At 36.7% G+C, this 5867-nt stretch overlaps 1 non-coding gene across 1 annotated transcript; it reads right to left on the bottom strand.

Annotated features, from left to right (window-relative positions):
• Positions 1–720: 720 nt before the first annotated feature.
• Positions 721–883, bottom strand: LOC114493758. Its single transcript, XR_003684356.1, has one exon. It is a non-coding gene; the product is annotated as a U1 spliceosomal RNA (small nuclear RNA).
• Between the last annotated feature and the right edge of the window lie 4984 nt (positions 884–5867).

Consider the following 5867-nt stretch of genomic DNA (forward strand, 5'->3'; position numbering starts at 1 on the left):
TCATCGTCTCCTCCTCTTTCTCCTTTATAGTGTCATTCTCTTTATTACTATTGTCAGATCATGAAAGTGTGAGTTGCATACATTCCAATACTTCAAGCCTAAAAACTTCATCTATCTTGTAAGAACAAAGCCATCACTTTACATATCCACAATACAATCATCAGATTCAGAAAATGTATCATGATGCAATACCAGTGTGTGTTATCAACCCCATATTCATATTTCTCTGATTGTTCTATTAAAGCTTTATTACTCAGCCTTTTTTATTTAAGTCAACATGCAGTCTGGTATTGATCACTTCATTTAGCTGGCACATCTGTTTATTATTTTTTTTCTGAAATAACTCCTCAGTCTTTATCTTTTTTTAAAATTATTTTATTGTTGTTCAATTACAGTTGTCTGCATTTTCCCCTAGCTAGGCTTTATGACATTTGCATTTTTTTTGAGGAATATTTTCAAACTCCTGATTTGTGCATTTCTGCTTGCTGTTTTCTCCTTATGAGTAGACTCTGGTGACTGTTGTGTGTTTGTTGGCAGTTAGGTTCTCTTGAGTTGGGCACGCTCAGCTCATCACTCGGGGAGAAACACCTCTCTCTTATTTGTGGAATGTCAATTCTAGCCTCTGGGCTATGATGATATCTGCTATCTTTCTCCACTGTAGTTGCCTTTCCTTTTGTCATTAATGAGCATTCTCTTGGGAGATATCTTTTTTTTTTTTTTCAGGAAAGAACGCAAATGCAGTCCCCACTACTACAAATTATGTAGTTGAGTTTCTCACATTTGGGGGAATCACAGGGGCCAGCACATCTGGAGTGCAATAGCTAAGCCTCGCCCTGGGAAAACCACCTTTGTGATCATGGTATGTCTCCTGCCAGGTAAGTATTCTCTGGGGAGATATCTTAAGGCTGTTCAAATATCCTGTTCCCAACAAACTTTTACCAAATGGTTTTAGTAACCACTAATCACTCTCGTCTGGATCGATTATTAATATTATGGCTGCTAATGGGTGACCTTACTACCTCCATTGTTCCTACTTCATTTATTAGTTGGCATCTCACCATAAACAAGGCTTTCCTTCCCACACCTCCATTTTTGAAGTTAATTGATTCCTGTAGCTTCAAATCAACATTATAAATATTAAGTTGTACCTAAAATAGGACAGAAGATGTACATCTGATATGCAGTATATCATATGGATCCCTGGATAGAACATTGAATCGAAATTTAGTCTTGATTTTACTGATAATGTGTAAGGGGATATTAAAAGAATCACTTCACACTTCTAAGTTTTAATATTTGTATCTACTCAACGAGTGTTTTGACTATTTAATATCAACATCTGATTTTGTTTGAATAGTCCTAAATTTTTTTCAGTGTTTGTGTAACCTGTAAGATCTGTAAAAGAGGAAATTACCCCTTCTTAGTCTTAATTTGCATTTGGTCAAAAACTGGCAAGGAAACTCCTAACCCCATTAACTTATTTTGGTTCTCATTAAACTTTTTAATTCATTTATTTCCCTTGTCTATTTCAACCTTATTTTCATCAGTGTTTCTTCTTTGGCAACCGTATTTGGAAAATGTACAGACTGAGCACCAGTGTGGGAGGAATTATACAGCTAAAAAACATCCATGAAATGATCATGGTACTTCAGTTGCTTCAAAATTAATTATAGCCCTACAGTTCCCACATCAAGGCAGCCTGTGGGTTAGAAGGCAGGGCTGAGAGAGTTGTCACTCCTGTAATGACATTCAAGCAGAGTGATTTACTGAAACAAAATCTGTACCAATTTTGACCTACCTTTTAAAAAGGCCATATAACCATTAAACATAGCCCTAGATGTGTTCTTAGCAAGTTCTGCCCTATAAATTCTAAAGCTATGAGAAAGTGGTGGTGGAAAGCTGAAGGTTTCCAGAATGCATAACCTCAGGAATCATTTAGGAATTTTAACATCGTTACTGATATTTAAGAAACTAAAGAGCAGAATGAGAAATCATTCTGGAGATAATATGGGGAACATAAAAAAGTTAAGCATATGTTAAAATTTTCAATTTTCAATTTCATAAACAATATATTTGGTTATTTCTCTTGACATTGTTCAGAGAATAAATTACATATGTATAAAATGCTTTATTTTCATGCCTATAATTTTTAAACTATAAATTTAAAGTTAAAAAGTATTAAAGTAGCTTTATAATTCCACTGTGATTTTCTTAGAAACAAAATACTCAAGAAAGTACATGATAAATGGTCACTCTATCTATATTCATCATCTATGTTTTATATGTGTATGCATATATGTGCATAAATATATCACTATAAATATATGAGTGTAATAGATCATTTTTATTGAGTGCTTTCTTAGAAAGAGGTGCTAAGCACTTCACATGAATTATGACTTTATGTAAATTATGTCACTTAGTCTTAATCCTGTGAATCTTAATCCTACCATTGTCCCATTTTGCAGTCATGGAAATCAAGTCAAGAAATGACTGAGTTGTCTGCAGCATACTATTTTTTTTAAAAGATTTTGTTTATTTATTTTTAGAGAGGGAAGTGAGGGGGGGAGAGAAAGAGAGAGAGAGACATAAACATCAATGTGCAGTTGCTGGGGGTTCTGGCCTACAACCCAGGAATGTACCCTGGCTTGGAATTGAACCTAGGACACTTTGGTTCCCAGCCCGCGCTCAATCCACTGAGCTATGCCAGCCAGGGCTTTTTTTTTTTTTTTTTTTTTTTTGCATACTATTAATAAATGGTAGAAACCATTGGGGAAACAAATCATAAGCATCTAAATATCTTGTCTTTTATCCTTAAAATTTTATTTAACCCTGGCTGGGTAGTTCAGTTGGTTAAGAGGATCGATCATCCTGATATACTAAAGTTGCAGGTTTGATTCCTGGTCAGGGCACCTACGAATAGCAACCAATGAATGCATGGACAAGTGGAACAACAAGTCAATGTCTCTCTCTCTCCCCTCTTCCCCTCCTTCTCTAAAAATCAATAAACAAAATTTAAGATATTAGTTTTGTCAAAGTACTTAATTTGGATGCATTTCTCTCATTTTCAATGCATATTATCTAAGTATCTGTGTATCTATCTATATCTTTGTGCATATGTTACATACTCACAAAAACCACCGTGTACAAATATATTTCCTGTTTTCAATAGAATGAGGAATCCAGACTGACCATGTGGATTGTCATGGCTTAAAATTTAATAGAACTATGAACTATGACAGTATTGTCTGCTGAAACATTGTTTGTTCTCTTGGTCAGTATTATCCTTTAAACCCAGTAAGGTTGTGGAAATGGGAAGCAAAACACTTCTAGTGATCTATTCATGTAACAGTGAAGGACTGCTCTTATTTCTGCCCAATGGTTCTCAGTTCACAACACAATACATTGGCTATGGATTTGAGGGTAAAACAGAATTTCTTAGGAGTACAACCCAAACACAAAGGGTGTTGTCTCCAGTTGAGCTTTCAGCAGGCTGCTCCATCATTCTTGCAGCTGTTTTAGGACAATGAGGCACCTGGAAATGCCAGTCAATGCCATGGCTGTGAGACCCCGCCTCCTTTCTTTGCTGTGAATTGAGGCATTTGTTGGTAGTGATGAACAAGACTTTCTGAAAGTCCATGAATGATGATTCTGGCAAGTGAAGGAAAAACCTTTTCAAATTGTAAAATAAAGTTTTCCTCTTCATTATGAAGGGTTCAGTGTCACCAACTTGCCACTGGATGGTGGCTGGTCCTTTATGGCATGGTGCAATAAAAGTGCTCAAAATTGGCTTCTCCTTTAAAATTGGACACTCAGCAGGAGCAATAACCGATTTCCATTTTAAAAAAATTATTTGAGTAATTTAATTAAATTACTTCTCTAGTTTGTATCACAGGCTTTCCTTCCCTCTCCCCCTTCCCCCTCCTTCTCCCTCTCTTTTTCCATTGTTAAAGTACATCTTTGAAAACTGTTAACCTTGCCTTGGCTGAACTAAAGTGTCAGGAAAGTTCCCATAGCAAGTTAGGGATTAGCTGGAAAATCAGAGCTTCTCGACTCTTGATCTGGTGATGGTGGCACCAGCTTTTCGTCAGTCTAATACCCTGCCTCCTGTCCCCAGGATTTATGAAACTGCAATAAGTTTGAGAAATAAAAATCCAGGAAAAAAGATTTGAGGACAACCAAAGTGGGCAACTTTCTCCCTCCTTTTTTTAGAGATTTTCGAGACCAGAGGCTTTACTTTGTATTACAATGAAAAAGATTTGAAAAGCATCCCAATCAGAAAAGCATGCAAAAGTGAAAGCAGTGCCCAGCCATTGGGTGAAGTTAATTTTTAATTACACTCTCTCTGCTTTGACTTTATTTATCGCCAAGCAGCTCTAAGGGCGGAACCCAACAGAGGGTAAATCACTAGCTCTGTGTGAGAGGGAATGTCCTTACAGTACATGGTTCAAAACTAGATTACAGCTGAGACTGACACAGCTCAGAACAGCTTGCTTTTCCTCCTTAAATGCCATAGTAACACAACCATCTCTACAAAGCCAAAGTGCCCCAAAATATACGTAAGCTGCTGCTCTCACATTCTCCTGGCTCCTGCTTGAGGAAAATATCCTTCTCAAATCAAAGGAAAGAAATTGGTGCCCAAATTAAGAGAACAGCACCAAGTAGAAAAACAATGGACTGATGACTTTACATTTGGTTCAATACCATACTTTATTATTTGCACACTTAAAAAAATAAAAGGGGCATTGATGTTGTTATGAGAGATTAGGTTGATTTTAAGTCCTCTACACTCTTGAGGCTTTACTGCTTTTCTCCAAAGAAAGTAATCCTGACCTGGAGCTGCCCCAGTCTTTGAGGGCTGACTAAATACAACAGGCAGGCAGCATTCTGCCCAAAATGATGCCTGATGAGGTGAAGAGAGCTCAGTATTTGTCAAAGATGCCAAATACAGTTGAGGAGTACTGATAAAGGAATACATGAAATGAGAACTGGGACGTTAAAAATGAATTTCAAAACTTTACTTTTTTTTTCAGATCTATGGGTTGTGGAAAAATTAATGATAAAAATAAAGGCAAAAGAGTAAGAAGTCCATATTGGTGGTTAAGAAATTCAGGTTAGGAGTACTTTTGTGTCTGAGAACTGGTTATTTAGTGTATAGTTCTCAACTGAGACCCATCTGCCTGAATCTGGGTGAGATAATGGACTCCACTCTGTCTGCTAAATGCCTTTGCACATGGAAAAACATTTTGAGATATTACTTAATGCTTAAGCTGTTTAATGTTGCAAAATATAGTAGCTAAATTGAGTAACTCACTCAATTAAATATCACTCAACTTTTTCATAGGTAACTTAATGGGTAGCTTGGTAAAATTCAAGGCTTTTTGATGTATGAAATTTTATAAATGGAACTATTCCATTGATAAGAAGAATGTAATGAAAACCTACCTAGATGGATACTATGTAATTTCTGCACAGATATCTATTTAGTAAATACAACACTGTATACTGGTCAGGAATCTTGCTCCAATGAAGGAATATAAAGATTAAAAAGAGAGGAGAGAAATAGCTATTACCACTCCAAATCCTCTGAAAATACACATTCTAGGGTAAATGTTTATTTTATCCTCATCTAAGTACATGCTTACTGATTTTAGAGGGAGGGGAAGGGAGGGAGAGGGAGGGGAAGAGAAATATCAATTGATTGTCTCTCATATGTGCCCCAACTGGAGGCCTAACCTGCAACCTTGGCATGTGGCCTGACCAGGAATCAAACCCATGGTCTTTTGGTTTACAGGACGATGCTCCAACCAAGTGAACTGCATGGTTCAGGACTCTAGGGTAAATCTTTGGGGATTACACGTGGCTCAGAT

Source organism: Phyllostomus discolor, chromosome 1 (assembly GCF_004126475.2).
Source record: "Phyllostomus discolor isolate MPI-MPIP mPhyDis1 chromosome 1, mPhyDis1.pri.v3, whole genome shotgun sequence".
Classification (NCBI taxonomy): domain Eukaryota; kingdom Metazoa; phylum Chordata; class Mammalia; order Chiroptera; family Phyllostomidae; genus Phyllostomus; species Phyllostomus discolor.